The sequence below is a fragment of the Cupressus sempervirens genome, chromosome 10, assembly GCF_028749045.1.
Source record: "Cupressus sempervirens isolate cs-2001-9-10 chromosome 10, ASM2874904v1, whole genome shotgun sequence".
In the NCBI taxonomy this organism is placed as follows: Eukaryota; Viridiplantae; Streptophyta; class Pinopsida; order Cupressales; family Cupressaceae; genus Cupressus; species Cupressus sempervirens.
This window is the reverse complement of record NC_143127.1, coordinates 784,338,126-784,364,938: the sequence shown is the minus strand read 5'-3', so window position 1 is coordinate 784,364,938 and position 26,813 is coordinate 784,338,126.

Below are 26,813 nucleotides of genomic sequence, written 5' to 3'. Positions count from 1 at the left end.
AACTACCCCTATACCACTCTATGGAAATATGGTAAACTATTGTCAACATTATTTTCAATAATTTTTCAAATTATTAAAATTGAAAAGAAAATTCATTTTGTATATTACTCATTATCATAGATGTGAAATGGGAAGAGGTGCTACCTTTAAAGAAAAGTGGTGTCACAAGGATATTGTTGAAGCAAAGTGACATTTCATCATAGAGTGCAACATGTGAGGATATTCATAAGTGTTTTGAAAATACTTTAAAGGTCGACAATCTAAACTAGCAATTTAAAGAGAAGATTGCATAAACTATCAAACTTTCATAATAAAAAATTTGATATGGAAAGAAGCATGAGAATTTGGTAGTGTTATAATGCAGTATGACATTGACTTCTCACAATATGAAAAAGCCACCATTTATCTTATGGCATAACAAGTAGCAGTGAATAATCAGATGGTTGATGATGATGCAGCGGAAGCTTTTGATATTAGTAATCATACGGGCGAAGAGCAGCAAGTAACGTATCAGATCAGTGATGAGATTACAACTGAAATAATTGGTGCATTAACTGACCAAGACAATAGTGTGTGCACATTGAAAAGTTATGTGATTACAGAGAAAATAGCCTACGAAGCAGACCTGCAAAACAACATTTTCTGAGTTTAATGACGTATCCGAACATTATGGTCCAAATTTCTCCTTGAATTGGAGATATTTTGTCAAGCCTTCAATCCACAGAATAAACACTGTTATTTTTGCTAAACCATCTTCCTTCACAGATTTTTCATCAATAGATGGAATAGCTTGAAAACCCAAATTTCTCAAGTTAGAATTTCTATGACCACTGACTCAATTTCAGCTCTCGCCATGTTATCTTTCTTGGCGTCGCTTTTCTATTTGTCAACGTAAAACTGTCAGCACCATTATTTTCCAGCTTGGCCAGCCGCATCATGCCACATTTTGGATGATAGATACCTTAAAAGGTGTTGGTAAATGGGTATATATGTATTTAAAAATCTTTGAGATTTTTTATTTAAATAGTTTTGTATCACTAAATAAATAATTGAGGATTTTGAGGATGGTTTGTGCAAATTTCAAACTTCTATAAGGAAAATATTCTTTTGATAAATTGAAGATCATGTGGGAATCACAATCACTAGCAAATTCCTTATCATATTGGTCGATACACATATATGATTTGTCATTTACTATATATTCAAATATACATGTCACTCCCTAAGATAGGGCAAATTTGTGAGGAAGGAATGGTGCTACTCTTCTAAGGAAAGTATTCTTGAGGTAAATTGAGGTTGTATAATAGTTGTTTCAATTATAAATGGCAATCATCCAAGAATTGTGATGGTACCCTTTCTGTGTCGCTTTTTAATATATTTGACAACCATCTAAGAATTGTAGCCACTCACAAGTTTCTTATCGTAATGGTCTACACAAATATGATTAGTTTTTGTCATTTACTATAAATACATATATAGGTCATGGCCTATGACATAACAACTTTGTGAGGAAGGAATGGTGTTGCACTTCCAAGGAAAATATTCTTTTGGTAAGATGAGGTTGTCTAATAGGTTTTTTCAAGAAAAAATTGTGATGCTACCCTTTCTATGCCATTCTATAATATATTTGACAGCCATCTAAGAATCATAACTACTCACAAGTTCCTTACCAAAATGGTTTGCATATATATTATTAGTTTTTGTCATTTACTAATATATATATACGCACACACACACACACACACACACACACTAGTTGACATTCAATGAAGTTTTTTATTAGTGACAACACTTATTTAGATTATGTATGGCTACCAATCTCATTAAACAGTCTATAGTATTTTCCATGTAATTCAGTAGCCACTAAGCTCTACAGTTTCTACTGAGCATTTCAGTGGTACCAAAGGAATTCAGTTAGTGTGAAGTGCAATAGTTCAAACCGAGTAGAATTAGGCAGTGTGAAGTCTACCAGTTCAACTCGAGCAATTCAATGGTTACCAAGCTTTGTAGTTTCTATCGAGCTAGTAGTTCATGTGAAGCAAAGTTAGTGTTAACCAAGCTATATGATGATTAGTGTTTATCGAGTGTAGTCATGCTAAACAAGTAATTCAATTTCTACCAAGTTACACAGTATCTACTGAGTCACTAGTGCAGACCGAGTTCAAGACTACTCTGAGATGATTAGTATGGATTGAGCTTCTACTTCTACCAAATACATGATGATGTCGAGTAGTGACAGTGGACGCTGTGTATTAGAACTTCACCAAGTTAGTCTTCAAAACTTGAGTATCTACATATGGGCTGACTTTGTAATATTGGTGTTAACTTGTATATTGGCCAACTTTGTAATTATGTAAATTGGATTGATATATATGTAATGTATTGTATCATATCAAAAAAAAAAGTAAGTATGAAAGAATGAAAAGTGTGACAGTGAAAATAACATGAAATAGAAGCATGTGAATGTGAGTCAGCAATAGACAAAGTGAGTAAGTCCAGATCAGCAAAGGAGCAGCAGAGTCATATCTATAACATAAAGGTGATCAACAATTCAAAGAATCTCTATCAACAATTTAGTTGTAAGTCAAAGATCTATTATTTCATCCTAATAGGTGAACCAATCCAAATCCTTTAACAAGATAGACTTAATAGTCTTTTGTCAAATCTCTTTACCGAGTATATGCTTCATTGTGTGTTTGTAAAACCTATAACAAGGTGGACCTAGCTATTCTAATTGCTCTTAATAGGGAAGATCATTAGAAGTGATCATTGTAAGCCTTAACAGACCAACTTTATGCTACAATATTGAATTTTTGTGGGTATCATCCCCACCCCAATTTTACTTTCTATTTGGAAGGCTTCTGGATCACCAAATTATTGTGTTCAAGTCTTATAAATGTCTTATGCTTTTAGTTTCTCATGCATGCAGTTAGATTTGATTTAATGAATTAAATGGTAATTGGATTATTGCAATTAAGATCTAAAATTTGGTAAAGTTTTTAAGGTTACTGATTCACCCCTCCCCTCTTAGTAACCTAGCATAGTCTTGAATATTTCCAACAATTGGTATCAGAGCTTTGTGGTTCTCAGGATAAAGTTTGATAGCTTGATAAAAGATCAAGGACAATGGAGATATTCAAACTTGATTAGGCAATTGACAATGAAAAGCTAGATCTAGAAATGGCTATTGCCAACTCAATAAAGCTAAGGAGCAACTTTCTCAATCCCTGAAAAGAAGGAACTTGCAAATCAAATAAATGATCATTAGTACATTGAAGAAAGGATTGAATACTTTTTCCCTTCAAGCAGTTTAGATGAAGAAAATGATGCAATCAAAGAACTCTTAGAGAAGAATGGTTCCCTATAAGAAGAAGTAAGAAAGCTCAAAAGAGAACAAGAAATTTAGTCAGTAAGGCTATGTGAAATCTTGGAATAGAGGGACAAGATAAAAGAAGAAATGGATGGAAGAAACAATGAGATCCAAAACCAATCCCTTCAGCATGCAGATCTTATGGATCAAATCTCCAATGCAAATGAGGAAATCATGAGCCAAAGATAGATCAATGAAAGATTAAGTAATGATTTAAATTTGGAAAGACAAATCAATGAAAGAATAAGAAGTGAGTTGAGATCGGAAAAGAAAATCAGTGAAAATTTGAAAAATGACCTAAACATTGGAAAGAAAATCAATGAAAGAATGACGAAATCCCAAGCAGACATGAATCAATTAAATCAGCTAAATGAGCAGAATCTCTATAGACAAAAAGGAAAAGCATGAATTGGATACAAAGAAGAAGGTGAATCGTCCAAAAAAGGTGTTCAAAGGAATAAAAAACCTACTTGCAATCACTGTGGTAAGATAGGTCATACATCAAACAGATGTTGGAGTAATGTAAAAACAAAAGTCAATGGTAAATGCTACAATTGCAATCAGCATGGTCACAAGGCTAATGAATTCAAATAGAGACCAAAATTTGAAGGCAAGTGTCACAAATGCAAGAAACAAGGTCACAAGGCATCAGACTGCAGAACTAAGTCGTTCAATCCAATAGAGAAAATTGTGAAAGCAATATTCGGTTGGGACTATAATACCTAGTGTAGATGTCATTGCTGTGACGAATATGGACACATTGGCATGAACTATGTTAAACATCACATAAGAAAAAGAGATACTATCATAATATGTTTCACTTGTATAGAACTTGGTCATCTAGCTAAGAATTGCATGAATACAAGTAGAATTGAAGATGAAAAGAAAGAAAAAGTAGATGAGGTAGCAATGGATTCCTAAATCTACCAAGGAAGCTAGTTTGAGCAATGATGGTTATGTCACTCAAGAAGTGGGTGACTCCACCATTTCCAACTAAGTTCTTAAGAAAGAACTAGAATTGCGTTATCATGATCACATCCAAATAGTTCCAATTGAAAGGTGACAAAGATCCAAATCAATATTCAAGATACAAAAGGATCATCAAGGAAGATTGATATCACTTATCACCGAGTTACCTTCTCTACTAAGTAAGGTCAAGTCATAGACTCTACCGAGTAAGGTCGGGAGTAACAAGTCATACATGGTTTCCAAGTTATGAAGCCTTCATTGAGTAATCAATTGAATAGTGGATGACAACCTATCACACATAATGATGTCATCACAACTACCTTCATATCGAGCATTAATGGAAAATTTTTAACAAAAAGCAAGAAATCGAATTCATTTTCATTGAGAATTCTAAGTATTATTGCGATCAAGTGAATTGCAGAGCGATTAAGTGATTTTGAGCAAAATTTGCAGATAAATCCGTTAAATTTTTTCATAGCTTACCAACTAGCCATGGCAGCATCAAGAAGTAGTAGCAAAGTAAGGAAAGAGTTAGAGATGTTGGTCCGAGGAGTCAAATGGAAAGCACCTGATTTCAAACTTGTGGTGGCGATTGTTGAAACCCTCGATCCAAACGGAGCACAATCATAGATCCCTCCTAAGGTACTACTCATTAATGATATCCAAACTCATTTAAGTGTGCAATTTAGGAAATTGGAACCCTAGAGATGGATGATGCCCTAGGTGAACTATGTGTGAATGGTGTTCTCAAACTCGAACATAAGCACTTGGAAGACAAGGGTTTAACCCATATTCCCCGTCTGCCCCAAAGTTTCCAAATCAAATGGATTAGATACATCCTAAGTCGAGTTCACAATGGTCAGTTATGGCTTGAGCAACTAGTTTTGATCACTTAGAAGATGATTCATTGCATCATCGGCCTTCCCATGCTCTCTAAGGCCAAAACCACTAAAACCTTAGGTTGGGTGGAGTTAGAAAAGAAAACCCTAGCCGAGTGAGATGATAGAGGTATGGAGATCAAAAGTGTAACTGATGTAGAGCTAAAATTTGACATACATGTGATAGCTCACAAGATCTATAGTTCTAGCCATCTAAACAGAGTGTCGTGTGAAGCAGTAGACTTGGCATACAAAGTTGTAAAGAATAATCTGTCATATGATCTTACAGATTTGTTGTTGAAGCAGTTTAACAAAAACCTGGAAAGTATAAGGACTTCCAAAAACAACCCTTGTGAATTCAGATAATTGTTGACATGTCTATTTTTCTATGTTCAAAAGTTTTTCCCTTCAAAAGGTATAATAGTATGGAGAAAGGATGTGCTAGTGCTATATCAAATTAATGAGTATATTGCAGAAATGGGAGAAAATTTTGTTAGTATAATGGATAATTATTTTGATGTCTTCAAGGAGAAAATGAATAACATATTTAGGATTCTCAAGAAATTGGTTGAAGATTACAAAGATGATGTTTTTTTCATGGTAGACATTGACAAATTCTACATTCAGGTAGTGAAACCCAGAGTTGTATGGGTAAAACCTCTCCCCTATGAGGTGAATATAGATGAAGCAAAAGACATTATTGAAGCCTTGATAAATGAACATGTTGATCAAAAGGCACCACACTTTGGAACATATGATGAGGCAAAGGCAAGAATAGAGCTTGAAATCAAGCTTCCACAGGCGGTTAACAAAGGAAAGAGGAGAATAGCAAAATTCAAAACTAACACACCTCTTATGTTGACTGAGGGTAAAGGAGAAGATGTGGAAGAAGCAGAGGATGAAGAGGAGTCAAAAAAGGAAGAAGATCTAGTGAAGAAATAAGGAAAGGTGATCATCACCAAGCCATCCACTACAATTTTTACCAAGAGATCCAAGAAGAAAGGTAGTGAAGTTGTCTTTAGCAAACCTCCTGCCACCTTCCAAGAAAGATTGAAACAATTGGAAGAAGGTGCTAGAATAACCAACTTCAAATCATTAAAGTATGAAACTAGGATAGAGACTAAGAAGAAACAGGTTGAAGAATTAGTGCTAACCAAGATGGGCAAATGGAATATTCCCCTAATTAGATGGCCTCCTAGATCTCTAATTAATTATTAGAAAAAATAAAGCCAAGATGGGACTTTGCAATGCAAATAGCTAAAGATATCTATGCATAAAGTCTGAGGTAGTTGCTACCAAGCATCACGGATGCTGAAGTAAAAGAGTCCATAAAGAAAAATGAAGACAAGATGACTCTTAGATTTAATACTTGTTTAATTTTGTTAAAGGATATAGAGCATGTGGTCAAGAATTCCCCAAGTATGGGGAATAATGTTTATCACTTGCATAAGCAAAGCGACTTCCTAGTAGAAGTCAAGGATGATGACACTGATGATGAGGAAGAATAAACATACACTAAGCCAACACATTTTGACAATGAAGAAGTTAAAGAAGATAAAGAGGAAGAAGCTACTGAGGATGACAAAGAAGATGGTGAGGAGACTGATCTTATGAAGATAGCAGTCATAGTCATTGCCTCACTTCCTCACTCTCCAACTAAAATTGTAGCATCATCAGCAATAAGTATAGTATATTTTACAATTTTGAGTTCTTCAATAGTAAGTACTTCAGTTTTGAGTTCTACAATTTTGGATTCTACAGTTTTGGATACTTCTATAAATACTTTAGTTTTGGATTCAGTAAGCATACTAGTCAATATTCTATTTGTTGGTACTATATCAATTTTCACTGCTAGTCCTACTATCTCTACATTTTTTTTCATTCTAGATTCAAAGGCATTAAGTACAAGGATAGTTGAACCTAAGGCTCAACTAAGTATAAGATTTTTGAGTAGAGGAAAGGAAATAGAGGAGGATATAGACCTAGACAAGGAGATTGAGATTCCAAAATGGGATTTTGATAATATCACTATAGATCAAATGCATATAGCTAGTCAACTTCTCCAAAAGAAGGCCAAATAGAAGAAATTGAGGGAGGAGAGAGATAGAGAATATAAAATAATTGAAGATGCCAAGAATATTTTGACTGAGGTGATAGGTGTTGAAGTTGATACTTCTCAACACATTTGTTTCAATTAGAAGAGGTAGTCCAAAAGTTTAATGAGGACTCTAGTGGTCAAGAAAAATTGATTGAGAAAAAAGAAAATAAATTTGATAATAAAGTGCTTGAGCACATTGCTCAACAAATAACTATTTAGCAAGTGGAGCTTTCCTCAATTTTGACCAGTCTTGAAACCTCTTGCACAAATGCAACATCACTTTTTGGAAAGTTGAGTAATATTACTGAGTTCACAAAGGAAATAAAGAGCAAACTAACAAAGATTAATGAAGATCTAAAGACTAGTGTACAATAGTTGCAACTTGACCCTAGTTCAAGATTTGCACATCAAATGAAGATCAGATTCTTGTCAGATATGTAGGCAAAGTTACTGAGAGAAGAAGCAAGGATCCAATCTACACTAAAAGATATTCATAATATGATCCTTCCCATCATGGATACAATGTAGAAGCATATTGTTTATTCCAAAAAACTGATCCATGACAATAACTTCTCCATTGTAGATCACATGATAGAACTCTCTACAAAAGTGTAAATTTCTCTACATACGTGCAAATTTTTGCAAGAAAATTGGGATAAGACTTTAGCACTTATTCTTAAGGTATATTCTAATTTTATTTCTTATATTGGTGTCTCCATGTAAATAAGTTCTAAATAAATGTTTGGCATTATTGTCAAAAAAGGGGAGAGACACTTAGTATGCTATATAAGGGGAGAGACACTTATTATGTATATTGTATGGGAGAGAATCATGCAAAGGAAAGTAAAGTATATATAGTAGAGAATTTGTAGATATAGTATATAGTATATACTTACAAAGAATTTTTTTTAAAAATCTCAAAAAATAAAATATTATACCATATCGAGCCTTTACCACACTGTGATGTATATAAGTTTTGGCTGATAAGTATTTTTGTCACTAATGCCAAAGGGGGAGATTGTTGACATTTAGTCAAGTTTGTTATTAGTGACAACACTTATTTAGATTCTGTATGGCTACTAAGCTCATTGAACAATCTACAATGTTTGCCATGTAATTCAGTAGCCATTGAGCTCTACGTTCCTACCGAGCATTTTAGTGGTTACCAAGGGAATTCAATTAGTGTAAAGTGCAACAGTTCAAATGGAACAAAATTAGGTGGTGTGAAGTCTAGAAGTTAAACCTGAGCAATTTAGTGGTTACCATGCTTTGCAGTTTCTACCAAGCTAGCAGTTCATGTGAAGCAAAGTTAGTGTTAACCAAGCTATGTGATGATTAGTGTTTACCGAGTGCAGTCATGGTAAATGAGTAATTAAGTTTCTACCAAGTTACACAATATCTACCGAGTCACTAGTGCAGACTGAGTTCAAGACTACTTTGAGATGATTAGTATGGACCAAGCTTCTACTTCTACCAAATGCATGACAATGCCGAGTAGTGACAGTGCACACCGTGTATCAAAACTTCACCAAGTCAGTCTTCAGAACCTGAGTATCTACATATGGGCCGACTTTGTAATATTGGTGTTAACTTGTATATTGGCCGACTTTGTAATTATGTAAATTGGATTGATATATATGTAATGTATTGTAGCATGTCCAAAAAAAAGTAAGTATGAAAGAATAAAATTGTGACAGTGAAGATAATGTGAAATAAAAGCATGCGAATGTGAGTTAGTAGCCAACAAAGTGTATTGTAAGGCTAGATAAAAAAAGGAGTAGTAGAGTCATATCTATCACATAATGGTGATCAACACTTCAAAGAATCTCTATTAGCAATTTAGTTGTAAGTCAGAGATCTATTGTTTCATCTTAACAGGTGAACTAGTCCAAATCCTTTAACAAGGTAGACTTAATAGTCTTTTGTCAAATCTCTTTACCGAATGCATACTTCATTGTGTGTTTGTAAAACCTCTAACAAGGTGGACCTAGCAGTCCTAATTGTTCCTAAAATGGCAGATCATCAGAAGCGATCATTGTAAGCCTTAATAGGCCAACTTTATGCTGCGGTATTGAAATTTTGTGGGTATCATCCCCACCCCAATTTTACTTTCTATTTGGAAGGTTTATGGGTCACCAAATTATTGTGTTTAAGTGTTATGAATGTTTTATGCTTTTAGTTTCTAATGCATGCAGTTAGATCTGATTTAATGAATTAAATGGTAATTGGATTATTGCAATTAAGATCTAAAATTTGGTAAAGTTTTTAAGGTTACTGATTCACCCCTCCCCTCTTAGTAACTTAGCATAGTCTTGAATATTTCCAACAATATATAGGTAATTTCCTAAGATAGGACAAATTTGTAAGAAAAGAATTGTGCTACATGTCAAATTGGAAGGATCATATATACCTAAGATTGTTAGTGAGAAAATAAAGTTGTTTAAAAATGTCTGTCTCCCCCATATAAAGTGTGTGAGTTATTTGACAAAATGCACCAAAGAATTGAAAAGGCCTTAGAAATTTTAATTAAATGAAACAAACATCATGTTCATCTTGCTCAAATTGGAACCTTAAAGAGGGTATGGATTCTCATTAAAGCATACTTGAAAATGTATATCTACTAGGCTTTTTAAAAGTTACACATGGTTCTCCTTACCATTGACAAAATATCTATTAAAATTTTGATATAAAAATGCCTTTAGAGACATTAAATCTTTATAATATATTGCAGAATTGAATAGTGACAGGCTTTGGGCATTGAATCTTATGTAGAGTGCCACCTTTTTATTATTTTGAGATGATTTAGAAAGAGTTGCAAAGATTTTTATAGATTGGTGAGGATTATTTCACAATTTGTCCAATATCCCAAGAAAGAATATTGGAATGATTTTTTCTTATGATGGAAGGAAGAACATGACTTGCTTGCCTATGTGATCTCTTAGTTATTACTAGAACCTAATAACAAGTAGTTGTTAGAATTGGTGATGTATGAAACTTTTCTTTTAAGAAATTTTCAATGTGTTTGGTTCTTTCACATCACATTTGGAATCGCTACTTCCTCAAGGAGTCACTATCAAAAATCTTCAAATTGGGGGAAACTACCACCATATAAGATAGGTCAAGGGAGAATAAGTTGACCATCAAGAGAAACCCTTGTGCGAGGCCTTACAACTTGTAGAGGTTTTTCACCTTTGAAATCATTAGATGTAGCTACATCTAGATATGGAGGAAAGGGACCAATAGTGGCTCGAGGTCCAACAATTGCCCACTTCTTTCCACAAGGTAAGTGCACCAAAATGGTGTGCAAAAATGTGGACACCATGAAAAAAAAGTCAAAAGTACACATAACACAATCATTTTATGCATGTACTTTTCGTAAAAAATTACAATGAGGCTTATCTTAGTAATGAGCCAAGAAAAAATATCAACTTAGCCATATGTGATCATGCTTTTATTTACTAGTGACATGTGTGTGTGTGTGTGTGTGTGTGTGAGAGAGAGAGAGAGAGAGAGAGAGAGAGAGAGAGAGAGAGAGAGAGAGAGAGAGAGAGAGAGAATGGAGGGAAGGGTATAAGGGTATAGGAAGAGATAGGATGTATGAATATATGATGGAGAGAGAGGGAGGGAGGGAGAGAGAGAGGGAGGGAGAGAGAGAGAGAGAGAGAGAGAGAGAGAGAGAGAGAGAGAGAGAGAGAGAGAGAGAGAGAGAGAGATGGAGAGGGAGGGAGGGAGAGAGAGAGAGAGAGAGAGAGAGAGAGGGTGGGGGAGAGAGAGAGAGAGAGAGAGAGAGAGAGAGAGAGAGAGAGAGGGGGGGGGGGATAGTATGGAAAGAGAGAAAGAGAGTGAGTGAGAGTAGATAGATGATATAAACATATTTTTATACGTATATATCTAGAGAAATATTACATATATATTTATATAAGTATATTTTGTTGTATTTAAAGATAAAAATATATAAAAATATGTTAGATATATATAATTTTAATGGAAATTCATAATTGAATTTATTTTTATATAGAGGGGTCGCCCTACAATTCTATGGGACTGATGCCTAGAAGTTTAGGTAGTGGGTGGGTGGATATAGTGCTTAGGCTATGACAATTTAGTTTTACTATACATAATGTGATCACATTATGGATAGTATGACAATCTAGTTTACTATGCATAATGCGATCATGTTTTGTTAAATATAAAAACAAAAATTGTGTTTAGGCTTGGTAATAGGCTTTTTGAACAAGCGAAAGGCTTGGGTTGATGTTTTCCTCTATTTTTGTTGCTTTAGACATTTTTTCATCTTCTAGGATCAATTCTTGTCTTTGACTTCATCAAGTTTGCAAATTGTGAAGTGGGTATCTCTAAAATTGCCACCATAATGTCACACATTTTATTACCTTTCTAACAATATAAGTTTTTCAGTTTTTGGAAAATATTAGCATTGTAAAGTTAATTTTTCTATATCAGTGTTTTGATAGTCCTCTTAGACATATGTCTACCATTTTCTTAATGAATTTTGATCTGTTGAACCAAATGGAAAATAAAATAAATATTATTGTTCTACACTTGATTCTATACACTTTAAAAAAAGAAAGTATTGATTTTAGATTATTTTGATGCAAGTTATACCCAACACACGAAGAGGTATCGCGAAAGTCAAGATGGAGTCACTTCAAAAAATCATAGAAAAAAACTCATCAAAAAATTATGAAAAAATGCAAAACTTCTAGATCTCATTATTAACTAATATAATACCAAAGGGTTTTTAAAAATAATTAATATAACTATATGTTTTATGGAACACATAGAATTAGATATGTTATGATTTTTAGCAAAAAAATAGGAACATTTTCTGTGCGCATGGAGTTTGACCTTTTTAATATTTTCCATTTGTAAGAAAATTTAGTAGTTCTGAAACTAGATTCGGAGTACTACAAATTTTGTATTTTATACATTTTCTCATTTTGAGTTCATGACCTCCAAATAGCTCTTCCAAGATCAGGTTTTTCCAATTTCATCAAAAAGGTGCACACTTATAACCCCCCTTTTGCACACCATCTTGGTGCACTTACCCCATAATGAGTCATTAGACAATTTTAATTTACCCAAAAAATGTGTGATTGACCCCCAATACATACATTCATTCTTGAATGTGTAGTTGATCACAAAATAAAATAAAATAAACCACTACTAGTACTCATGTAATTAGCATAGAATCCTAATTGAACAAAAAAAATCAAACATTTTAAAAAACAATTTGTGTGTTCATATTAACAACTTTATTTAAGTGGTCCAAAAGTATAAATGTACTCAAATTATAATTATATGTGACAAGTTTTTATCCTTGAAATAATAATATAGAAAACAAATATACTTTCTCTCAAACTTTTGTGTAGTTCTACATGCATTAACTCCATCTAAAAATAACTACATTTACAACAACTAGTGTAAGGCTCCTCAATAGATGCAAAAAATAATGATAATAAATTACAAGATCAAATCTAGTGACATAAAAATTGCATATGCAAGAATGAAATGATCAATTATCCAAATCCTAAGAATGGACTTGAAAGTTAAGTACGAAATGACTGAATGTTTTCCACCAATATTCAGATTTCAAATTCAACTATGCAAATGAATGCCTTCACCTTTCACACTCGAATGGATTTATAAAGGGAATTTATACATTCATTTTCATCACAATATCATCTCTATTTTTTTTGAATATCCTCTATATAGTTTAGAGTTGAAGAAGGAATTTTATGCATGTTTATTATCAAAGGGACCATGTTCAAGTTGGTAAGAATATATTGTGTCTAGCTACATTAAGCACAAAAGCATATTGTTCTCATTCAAGTTCATTTATTCTAAGGATGTATAACATATATGAATATCCAATTTCCAAACAATTTAATCTCCCATTCAAGTTTATTTCTTCTTAGGATCTAAAACATATAAGAATATGCAATTGTTATAACCAAAGAAATTTATTGTTACTATCAGGTTTATGCATTTTTAGGGTCTAAAACATATAGTCAATTACTATATTCAGTCAATCTAAACAAAGAAACTTATTATTTTCTAAATCCATATTTAGTCATTTATGTATTCACTTCTTTTGACTGATCAATCTATTATTCTTTTCAAATTAGTATATTATAAACTAATCCCATACATGTTGTCTTACTACCATCACTGTTTGGTCCTCATATCCTAATTAGAAATGGATCCCTATTCATAGAATGGTGTTGTATATGGTTAAACATAATTTTAGGGCAACGATTATTATTGAGGAAGTGCATTCAGAAAAAGACACATGCATTTTGACATGGCGACTTATCATTTGAAATGCAAGCTATAAATGGGGGATCAACATAATATACCATGGGGCTTTGGAGGGTAAGGAACAAATAATACACATACTCATTCATTAAGAAAGGTAATCAAATAAGTTGAAATACATGGAAGTTAATATCAAGCGTAGACCCACCAACTAAGATAATAAGCAAGAAAAAGAAATACATTTTAAGTTTGAAATAATAAGGAAAGTTTTGAAAGGATACTTCAACAAGTATAAATGCCATGAGAGGGTAAGGTAGACCTGCCTTCTTAAAAGTAGTCATAGGTATATGATTCTCTCTCTCTCTCTCTCTCTCTCTCTCTCTCTCTCTCTCTCTGTCTATATATATATATATATATATATATATATATATATATATACATATATATATATATATATATACATATATATATATATATATATATATATACATATATATATATATACATATATATACATATATATATACACACACATATATATATATATATACATATATATACATATATATATGTATGTATATATATATATACATATATGTATATATATATGTATATATATATATGTATATATATGTATATATATATATATATATTTTTTGGTTTAAATAAGTATTTACTATTTACACTTTACTTATGTTTACTTAGGGTTATGCTTTAGCACATTAGTTGTCATGTAGACACCTAAGAGTTTGCATATTCATCTGAGTTGTCATGTAGACAACATAGTTGTTTGCACTCCAATTGAGAACATGTTGTCTACTACATCTCTTTATGAGATACACCTTGGTATTCTTATCCTCTCATTGTTACACGTACATTCATGCACAATGGAGTATAATCTACTCTTTTTGGGCATGTGCTTAGCTATGATGTTTATCTCTTTGTTGACTCCTAGTCATTCTAGATTCCTTTATATACAGGTACTTCTAGTGTGTATTCAATCATCTATTATCCAATTATCTGATATCCAATCATTTGATATCCATTCTCATTTGATCATAATTTGTCTCTCTTGTGCTATCTACTAAGCTTCTTGATCTTGGCATTGAATTATTACCTTAGAAATTTTTTTACATGGTATCAGAGCTATAACAAATTCTTACATGGTATCAGAGCCATAAGAACTTCATTGCATAGCCATTGGAGAGATTTTTTTTGCAAGTAAAGATTAGAGCTTGCTAGTGCAAATCATATATTGGTATCACATTCAAAAGGTCAAAAAACCCTCAAATTGGCTTTTGTTTCATCAAAATTGGACATCTGAGATGAAATCTAGAGTCATTTGATTTTTGGAGGTGCAATGGCAGCGATTTAGGAAAAATAATTACAGAGGTGATTTTCAAACAATGATATCTCCCTCATATAGACTCCTTTTTTAGAGCAATCTTTTTTATTTTTGGGTAGAATTTTGTGATCTACAGATTGGTGTAGGTTGTTTGTGATCTCTATTCTTGAATTTTTTTTAATATTTCCAATCTTGATTTTTACAACTTTAGAGGCTTTTTTCAAGCTCACATGGACACATATTTTGGTGCTTTTTTTTTTAAAGTGCATAATTTTTTGTCTACTTTCTAGATCTAGTATCAGTTTGGAGTAATTTTGAGAGGACATAGTACTTTCAGCATTTAACCATTTTGACCTATTTTGGCACTTGTAATTAATTAGATCCTTGAGAGGTCTTGTGTCTTATCTTATTGAGTCATATAGAGCTTCATAATTTCAATTGTAAATATCAAAAATCACAGTTCCACTTTGGCCCAAAATTGGCAAGTGGCTATTGTACCCACCGTTAGTATAAAGTGTCAAAGCATCTATTTTGGGGTTGGGGGGGGGGGGGGGGGGGGCAGGGTTGCACTGATTAGTACATCATGGATGAGAAAGATTTAATTACCTTGAAAACACAAAACTATAAGAAATAGAGTGAATTAGTTCTCACTTATCTTAGTGAGTATAATGCATTGCCATATGTGGAAGGACTTTCATACAATGGTGACACTGTTATAATCATTTCTCATGCACTCTTTCTACATATGGATATGGAGGTTATGGGTTCACTTGATGATATGAAGCTAACTGATTTTTATGATATTTGGATCCATCTTTGGGAGATGTATGGAGATCCACATGTTCCTCCATTCTCAAAAGATCTTTTACCTCCAATTGCAGCTACTAATTCTCCTATTGATATTGCATCTATTTTTTTCTCTTGATGATGCTTGTATTCACACAGTCATGGCTTCACATGATTTAGTGCAACAAGATATTCATTATCTTCCAGACTCAGTTCCTTGGGATAACTTCTTGATAGACATTGTAGGTTTATTTGTGGAGTCCTACATTGAGGATATGGGAGACTATTGACTATGTACATCTTCTCTTTATTGAGGATGACCCTTCTTCAATTGTTGTGAGGGAACACTTTGAACCTCATGATTCTCCACTTGATCTTTCTTTCAAGTTTGACATGATTGTGGATACTTTCTTACAACATTTGCAGGAGGTCCCTTTCACTTTAAAGAAGACATTTGAGTCTTTGGACATTGCTATACATGAATCTCAAACTTAACTTGAGATGTTAGATTGTGTGGTTGATCATCCTCATGTGTTGCAGATCTCATTACAGTTTCCTGAGACAAATTACATTTTGAGAGTTCTTTCTATTGATTGGGGAGGATTCTTTTGTACACCCATGCCACCATTTCATCCTCAAGGGAGAAATATCATTCAATTTTCATGGTGCAGCTTCTACATTGATCGAGGAGCATATTTCATGGGTGCAAATTCTACATTGAGGGAGGCCTCTTTTTTACTCTTCCCACTTCTTCTTTTGAGGAGGCATATTCATCTTTGGAGTTTGATCCACATTCCTATACGGAGCAGTCGCCATTGGTTCCTTGTCTATCACCTTCTTCTATTGAGCTTCTTGATCTTGGTGTTTAACTATTGCCTTAGGCAAATTCTTAGATGGTATCAGACCTATACCAAGCTATCTCTCATAAAGAGATTTAGTAGACAACATGTGCTCAATTGGAGTGCAAACAACTATGTTGTCTACATGACAACTCAGATGAATATGCAAACTCCTAGGTGTCTACATGACAACTATTATGCTAATGCATTAACCTAAGTAAACTTAAGTAAAGTGTAATAATAATTAATTATTTACAGTAAAACCCCCCTTTAAGTGCAACTTAGGGTAATGCACTTAAGCTCACAAAAGCTAGAGGAAAATGCATCATGGGTCCTAGCTACAAGGCCATGTTAGGTACCCATGTACAAATACAATGCTCTACATATAATGCAATGCAATGCAATCTCTCTGAAAATAGAGAAAGAGGGAAAACTTCATGGGAAAAACCCTCCCCCAAAAAGAGAGATAAGTACAATAAAGAAGAGAAGAGTCATGTGACCCCCCGTAGCCCAAGAGATCTCAGAAATGAAGATACTTGACCTCAGTGAAGAGCTTGGTGAAAATATCTGCAATTTACTGCTCTGTAGGATAATACTACAATGCAATGACCTGCTCATGAATCAACTCTCTGATGTAGTACATATGAACCTCAATATTTTTTGTGCATTGATGTTGTATTGGATGTTTTGAGATTTCAATGACACTCTAATTATCACAATGTATGACTATGGGTCTAGGTATGTCTTAACCAAACTCCTTCAAAATATGTTGTAACCAAATAGAGTCTATAGTTGTAGTGATAGATCCTCAATACTCATCCTTAGTAGATGAAAGAGCAACAATATTCTACTTTTTACTCTGCCAAAAAATGGGGTTGGAACCAAGATTAAACGTATATCCTAAAGTTCTTTTGCAAGAATCAAGATCCCCTACATAGTCTGAGTCTGTATAACCCACTAACTGTAGTCTGGTACTAGCTTCATAGCATATCCCATATGTATGTGTACCTTAGATATAGTGTAAGATGTATTTGGTTTCCTTCTAGTGAAGTTCATGTGGCTCTTGCATGAAGAAAGAAACCATGCTAACTGCAAACAATATGTCAGGGCGTGTATGTGTCAAGTAGATGAGACTTCCAACCAACTGTCTATACAAAGTAGTATCGACAAGTGGAGTGGAACACTTTGCTTCTAACTTAATGCCTGAAAGAAATGGAGTAGATGCAGCCTTGCAGTCACTCATGCAAGATTGAGTAAGTAGATCAAGAGCATACTTGGGTTGTGATAATGTGATCCCTGATGAAGACTGTTGTATCTCAATACCAAGGAAATAATGAAGTAGACCAAAGTCTTTCATGTAAAATCTATCCTGAAAAGTAGACTTGACACTATCAATGATGGATGTTATACCCCCTATAATGATCAAGTCATCAACATAAAGCATAAGTAGCAAGTGAGAATCATCCCACTAAAGAATGTAGACATTTGAATCTGAATGACATTTGGTGAACCATGCTAAGAGAAGGAAATAATCCATCTTGGCATACCAAGCTCTTGGAGCTTGTTTTAGTCCATAGAGATACTTTTTCAACTTGAAAACTAAAGTAGAATACTGAATGAAACCCTGTGCTGGTCCATATAAATCTCCTCATAAAGATCACCATTCAAGAATGCACTCTTCACATCCATTTGATGAACAACCCATTTCTAAGCTATAGCTATAGCTAGTGTCAAACAAATGGAGTTCATTTTTGTAACTGGGAAAAGGTCTTAGTGTAGTCAATACTAGACACCTAAGAGAAACCTTTTGCAACAAGTCTTGCCTTATACTTTTCCACACTTCCATCTACTGTAAACTTAGTTTGATAGATTCACTCACACGAAACCAATTTTCTTCTCTAAGAAAGAGAGAATAAGTCCCATGTGTTGTTTCTCATAAGAGAAATGTATATTGAGGATCATAAGCAACTACAATATATGCATCAGGGAGTGAGTTGTGTTGTGATCTTGTTCCAGTATCTAAAGGATTCACTACCAATGGTCCTACCACATCTAATGTCTGTTGAGCCCATTTAGGTCTAGTGGAAGAAGATGTAGAAGTAGAAGGGATTTCCTCAATCTCATCTATTGGCTACCTCTATTTGGGTCATGGACGATCATCTTCCAAGTCACTATCATCACTATCACTCTCTTCAAGGAAGGAGGAAGAAAAAGGAGTTGAAGAATTAAAGCTTGGAAAACTTTCTTCAAAGTGTACACTCCTCTCATAGAAAATGTCATGTGTCTCTAGATCCATCAACTTGTAGGCTTTATGAGAGTTCACATAACCAACAAAGATGAAAGGTTTACTTTGAAGTTCCAATGCCTTACATTTCTATGGAGATATTTGTGCCCATGTTGGACAACCAAAGAATCTAAAGTGCTTTACAATAGATTTCCTACCATTCCAAGCTTCAAATGGAGTTAAACCATCCAAAGCTTTATGAGGATTCCTATTCTAGATGTAGTTTGCAAAATTCATTGCTTCAGTCCAAAAAACTTGATCAAGAGACTTATGTAGTAGCATGCAAATTGTCATCTCCTTGAGGGTTATGTTCTTCCTTTCAAAAACACCATTTTGCTATGGAGAGTATGGTACTAAATGCTAAAGGTTGATTCCCTCTTGAGTAAAAAAATCTAGAGCCATTTGATTTTTGGAGGTGCGACGGTGGCGATTCAGGAAAAATAATTATAGAGGTGATTTTCAAACAGCGATATCTCCCTCATATGGACTCCTTTTTTTGAGCAATGTTTTTTGTTTTGGGGTAGAATTTCATGATCTACACATTGGTGTAGGATATTTGAGATCTATGTTCTTGAATTGTTTTGTAAATCACAAATCCTAATTTTTGCAACTTCAAAGGCTTAGTTCAGGCTCATCTGGACACATATTTAGGTGCTATTTTTTTGAGAGTGCATGATGTTTTGTCTAATTTCCAAATATGGTATCAATTTTGAGTAATTATGAGTAGTAGGAGTTTCATTGCATAGCCATTGGAGAGTTTTTTTTGCAGGTCAAGATTGGAGCTTGCTGGTGCAAATCAGATATTGGCATCACATTCAAAAGGTCAAAAAACCCCCAAATCGACTTTTGTTTCATCAAAATCGCACATTTGAGGCAAAATATAGAGTCATTTGATTTTTGGAGGTGTGACAACAGTGATTCAAGAAAAAAATTGTAGAGGTGATTTTCAAACAACGATATCTCCCTCATACAAACTCCTTTTTTAAGCAATTTTTGTTTTGTTTTGGGGTAGAATTTCATGATCTACACATTGCTACAGGTCATTTGAGATCTTTGTTCCTAAATTTTTTTGCAAATCACAAATCCCAATTTTTGCAACTTCAAAGGCTTAATTCGAGCTCATCAAGACACATATTCAAGTGTTATTTTTTTAAGAGTGCGTATTTTTTGTCTACTTTCTAGATCTAGTATCAGTTTGGAGTAATTTTGAGTAGACATAGTACTTTCAAATTTTGGTTTCATTTTGGCCTATTGGAACTTATAATTAATTAGATCCTTGAGAGGTCTTGTGTTTTATCTTGTTGAGTATGATATAGCTTCATATTTGTTGTTGTAACCATCAAAATTGGAAGTCCGCTTACACCCTAAATTGGCAAGTGGTCAATTGTAATCAAACTAAGTACAAAGTGCCTAAAGTATTCATTTGGGGGGGGCGGGGGATTATTTGATTGAGTGAAAAGGGGGGGGAGGGGTGTCTCTTGGTGTTGTGTTCCTTTCTTCTTGCTATTATCTTTCTTTCCTTGCATTATGGGAGACATTAAGGTTCCAAAATTAACACCACATAATTATGCCACATGGTTAGTTAAAAAATGGTGTGAATTAATGAATGAAGAAGTTTCTCAATATGTAGATGGATCTCTTCTTAAACCCATAGGTGATAAAGTAACTCAAAGTGATATCTGTGCTTGGAAATTGGTAGATAGAAAAGCCCTAAGAATCCTTAGGGTAGGGGTTGATGAAAAGATCCTTTATCAGATCATCAAATATGACATATGGGGAAGTGATTGAGGAGGATGTCTACAAGATTGAAGATGAACTTATCTCCCTAGATCCAAAGAATTTTTATTCCATCCAAGATTTTATCATTAAGGTGAATGAGTTGAGAATAAAACTTAATAATTGTGGTAGTCCCATTAAGGATGACAGGTTGATTTATCTAATTCAGTTTAAGCTACCATCAAACTAGTCCAAATTTGTCTCTTCTTTCAACACCTCAAAGGCAACCCTAGGGGCTTCTTACCAGAAACTCACTTTTGATGAATATGCACAGTTGTTAGAGGATGAACAAGCTAAGTTGATAACAATGGGGATTCTCAAGTCTTCAAAGTCTAAGGCATTGGTGGCTAACAATGAGAGCTCTAAAAATCCAACTCATAAAATTTTAAACAAAGGCAAGGGCAAAAAGAAGAAGTGGAAAGATAAAAAAACAAGGGGACACAGAAAAGTCACCACCTAAATCACATAAAAAACAAGGCAAATCTTCTCCTAATACCAACAAAAAGGGGGACAATAATTAGGAAAAGAAGAAGTGTGCCTATTGTAAAAGAATTGGTCATTATGAGCATGAGTTTTATTAGAAGCAAATTGATGAATTGAAAAAATCATTAAAAAGCACAATGTTCCATTGCCTAATGCTCATGAGGAAAAGGGGTCTTCATCTTCAGATTCTAAGAGCAAAGGGAAAGCTTTACTCACACACACTATTAGTCAGGGGGAATGGATTATTGACTCAGGTGCCACACATCACATGGGGGCTTTAAAGAGATATTTTTCTTTAATGACACGTTCAGAGGTACCTCACATCTTTGTAGGGGATGATACTAAAGTAGAAGTTGAAGGAAAAGGTGAAGTTGAGATGGAAAGTGGATCATTCAAGGATGTTCTCTATGTTCCTAATCTTACCTTCAACCTTCTTTCAGTCCCAAATCACTCACTATGGAGGTGTAAACAATGTTGAATTTCTTCTAGATTTAGTTGTGAAAAGCATAAAAGATGATTCTATGGTTGCAATAAGTGAAGTTAAACATGATTGAAGGCTTTACACTTTCTCTTCCTTTGTGCCTAAATCTAATGCACAAGCCTTGTTAATTCATTCAAATACAAAAAGCAAACTATGGCATGAGAGGTTTGGACATCTCAATTAGGTATCTTTAATAGCATAGCAGCAAGAACATGGTTCATGGTCTACCTCAAGTCTAGTTCTTAGATGGTGTTTGTTCAGGTTGCACACTTGGGAAGCATCCAGAAAAAATGTCTATCAAGGGGAAGTCTTGGAGAGCATAAAGTGTTCTTGAACTAGTTCATAGTGATGTAGCAGGCCCATTTCTAGTGCCATCATTTGGAAAGTCTTGCTATGCACTCACCTTCATTGATGACTATTCTTGCTATACTTGGATATTCTTCATGGCTAATAAGAGTGAAGTGTTTGAATGATTTCTCAGCTTCAAGGCTCAAGTAGAAAAATAGTCAGAGAAAGCCATCAAGGTTCTTTGAATAGATAATGGAATGGAGTATGTGAACTCAAGACTTATAGATTTTTGTACTCAAGAGGGAATTGAACTTCAACATTCAATACCATACACTCCACAAAAAAATGGTGTTACAGAAAGGAACAAAAGAACCCATAAGGAGATGACCACTTGCATACTACTACATAAGTCTCTTGATCAAGTTTTTTGGGCTGAAGCAATGAATTGTGAAAACTACCATAATAGGAGTCCTCATAAAGCTTTGGATGGCTTAACTCATTTTGAAGCTTGGAATGGAAGGAATCCTACTATAAAGAACTTTAAAGTCTTTGGTTGTCCAACATGGGTACAAATACCTCCATAGAAATGCAAGGCATTGGAATCTCAAAGTAAACCTTGCATCTTTGTTGGTTATGTAGAATCTCATAAAGCCTAAAAATTGATGGATCAAGAGACACATGAAATTTTGTATGAGAGGAATGTACACCTTGAAGAAATTTTTCCAAGCTCTACTTCTTCAACTCCTCCTTCCTCTTGCATTGAAGAGAGTGATAGTGACTTGGAAAATGTCTATCCATGACCCAAATAGAGGTAGTAGACAAATGAAGTTGAGGAAATTCCTTCTACTTCTACATCTTCTTCCACTAGACCTAAATGGGCTCAATAGACATTGGATGTAGCAAGACCATTGGTAGGGAATCCTTTAGATACTAGGAGGATAAGATCACAACACAACTCACTCCCTCATGCTTATATTGTTGTTACTTCTAATCCTCAATCATTCAAAGAAGCTTCAGGAATTCCAAAATGGGATAAAGCAATGGAGGAAGAATATAATTCTCGTATGAGAAACAACACATGGGACTTAGTCTCTCTTCCTATGGGAAGAAAATTGGCTTAGTGTAAGTGGATCTATTGGATCAAGTTTGTAGCGGATAGAAGTGTGGATAAGGAAAGACTTGTTGCAAAAGGTTTCTCTTAGGTGCTCGGTGTTGAATACATTGAGACCTTTTCCCTAGTTGCAAAAATGAACTACATTCATTTGACACTAGCTATAGCTACAGCTCAGAGATGTGTTGTTCATCAGGTGGATGTGAAGAGTGCATTCTTGAATGGTGATATTTATGAGGAGATTTACATGGAGTAGCCACATGGTTTCATTCAGGATTCTACTTTGGTTTTCAAGTTGAAAAAGTCTATCTATAGACTAAAACAAGCTCTAAGAGCTTGGTATGCCAAGATGGATTCTTTCCTTCTCTCAATAGGGTTCACCAGATGTCATTCAGATTTTAATGTCTACATTATTCAGTGGGATGATTCTCACTTGCTACTTGTGCTTTATATTGATGACTTAATCATTACAGGGAGTACAACATCAATCATTGATAGTGTCAAGTCTACTTTGTAGGACATATTTTCCATGACAAACTTGGGTCTACTTCATTATTTCCTTGGTATTGAGATAAAATAGTCTTCATCATGGATCACATTATCACAACCCAAGTATGATCTCCATCTACTTGCTCAAATTTTGCATTAGTGACTACAAGGCTACATCTACTCCATTTCTTTTAGGTTTTAAGTTAGAAGCAAAGTGTTCCACTCCACTTCTTGATGCTACTTTGTATAGACAGTTGGTTGGAAGTTTCATCTACTTGACACATATACACCCTGACATATCCTTTGTAGTTGGAATGGTTTCTCGCTTCATGCATGAGCCACATGAACTTCACTGGAAGGCAGCCAAACACATCTTACACTATATCCAGGGTACACATACACATGGGATATGTTATGCAACTGGTACTAGACTACAGTTAGTGGGTTATATAGACTCAGACTATGGAGGGGATCTTGATTCTCACAAAAGAACTTTAGGATACATGTTTCATATTGGTTTTGACCCCATTTTTTGGTAGAGTAAAAAAAAAAACACTATTGGTCTTTCATCTATTAAGGCTGAGTATCGAGGAGCTGTCACTGTGGCTATAGAAGCTATTTGGTTACAACATATTCTTAAGGAGTTTGGTTTTGACATACCTCGACCCACAGTCATTTATTGTGATGATCAGAGTGCCATTGAAATCTCAAAACATCCAGTGCAACATCAACACACAAAATACATTGAGGTTCATATGCACTACATCAAAGAGTTGATTCATGAGCAAGTCATTGCATTGTAGTATTGTCCTACAGAATAATAGATTGTAGATATCTTCACCAAGCCCTTTACTGAGGTCAAGTATCTTCATTTGCGAGATCTCTTGGGGGTGCATGATTTTTCACCAGGGGGGTCACATGACTCTTCTCTTCTTTATTGTACTTATCTCTCTTTTTGGAGGAGGTTTTTCCCATGAGGTTTTCCCTCTTTCTTCATTTTCAGAGAGATTGCATTGCATAGCATAGCATTGTATGTAGAGCATTTTATTTGTACATGGGTACCTAACATGGCCTAGTACTTGGGATCCATCATGCATTTTCCTCTAGCTTTTGTGAGCTTAAGTGCATTCCCCTAAGTTGCACTTAAGGGGGGTGTTGGTGTAAATAAGTAATTACTATTTACACTTTACTTATGTTTACTTAGGGTAATGATTTAGCACATTAGTTTTCATGTAGACACCTAGGAGTTTTCATATTCATATGAGTTTTCATGTAGAAAACACAGTTGTTTGCACTCCAATTGAGCACACGTTGTCTACTGCATCTCTTTACAAGATATGCCTTGGTATTCTTGTCCTCTCATTTTTGCACGTACATTCATGTGTAATGGAGGCTAATCCACTTTTGGTGGACATGTGCTTAGTTGTGATGTTTATCTCTTTGTTGACTCCTAGTCATTCTAGATGCCTTTATATACAGACACTTCTAGTGTGTATTCAATCATCTAATATCCAATTATTTGATATCCAATCATCTGATTTCCATTCTCATTTGATCATCATTTGTCTCTCTTGTGCTATCTACTGAGCTTCTTGATCTTGGCATTGCATTATTGCCTTAGGAAAATTCTTACATGGTATCAAAGCTATACCAAATTCTTACTATATATATATATAAAGTGAATATACATGTTGACATTAGCAAATAAATAATATATAGATATTATGAAAAATGTTTAATGGTGTCATGTCCCCAAATTCTAATGTAATAACTCAATCACATTAATTAATTAATTAATTAGTCCTAGAATTTAAATAACTATTAAGTGGTCAATGTATCCCATTAAGGGAGAAGAGGTTGAAACTAAGATATATAGTGTTATTATGTGAAATTGATACCATGGAGATTGATAGAACCCCAATAATTCTGGTATGTGAGATTGTTATGATCTCCATCTAACTAACATGAGTATTATTAATCTATCTCCATGTGTAATAATATTTTGATGAAGTCAACATATGCACATGTGACTGACCTTGGATAGATGATGTTTTCCCATTAAGAACCTTAGGGGTTGCACTCTAGAGAAGATGGTGAAATAATAGAAAATGGTTCTAGAATTAATATTATATTGTTCAAAACCTTGGAGATCCTCAAGAGGGTTTTAGATCCTGATATGGAGCCGTCTTTAAGGTTGGGGTTATGATAGAGGGTAGAATATTATACTTAGACTTATTATTGTTTAATCTTTTTTTTTTTGTGGATATTACTTGACCCAAGCTAATTATAGTAGTGGAGACATTTCAATCACATAGGCTAGAATAACAATTGCATTTAACCATTACATAAAGTGATTAGCAACTTGACATACAAATAATAGGATGGCTAATATAATTTCCAAAATTAAGACGGATGATGGATTGACTGATAATGAAGATGTTATTAAAAGGGAGGCCATGTTGTTCTTTTCCAGCTTACTGCAATGTGACCCTATCCTCAATGCTGAGAAGCAAAATTTGTTCCTGGACTATATTCCTTCATGCATATTTGAAGCCCAAAGTTCTTTTCTTTCATACATACCTTCTATGGCAGAGATTTCTAAAGTTGTTTTCTCTTTTGAAGGCAATAAGGCCCTAGGTCCTAATGGGTTTCCTCTCCTATTTTTTCATAAATTTTGGCATATTATTGGATCTGATGTTTGTAATGGGGTTAAGGAATTTTTTGGCTCAAGAAACCTCCTTAGAGAGCTTAATGGTACTTTTATTGCTCTTATTCCTAAGAAGCCGAGTGCTGATTGTATGGATCAGTTTAGGCCTATTAGTTTATGCAATTCTTATTATAAGATCATTTCCAAAGTTTTGACTCTTAGAATTCTCTCTATTCTTTCGGTTATTATTTCTAAACAGCAAAATGGTTTTGTTCTAGGTAGATAGATTTTGGATTCCATTATATCCATTCATGAAAACATTCATTCTCTTGTGGTTTCTAAGAAGGAAGGGTTTCTTCTTAAGCTTGACCTTTCTAAAGCGTATGATAGAGTTGATTGGAACATCCTTCTAAGGGGGTTGGAAGATTTTGGCTTTAATAAGAGATTTAGGGATCTTATTTTTATGTTAATTTCTTTGGCTTCCTTCTTTATGCTTGTTAATGGCTCCCCTTCCCCCTTTTTTAAGGCTTCTAGGAGCCTCAGACAGGGATACCCTATTTCTCTTGTTCTTTTTATTATCTTGGCTGAGTGCTTGGGAAGATATGTTAATAATATGGTTGTCGAAGGAGACTTTGTGGGTCTTAGTCCATCTTCCTCACCTCTAGTTTGCCCGCATCAGCAATTTGTGGATGA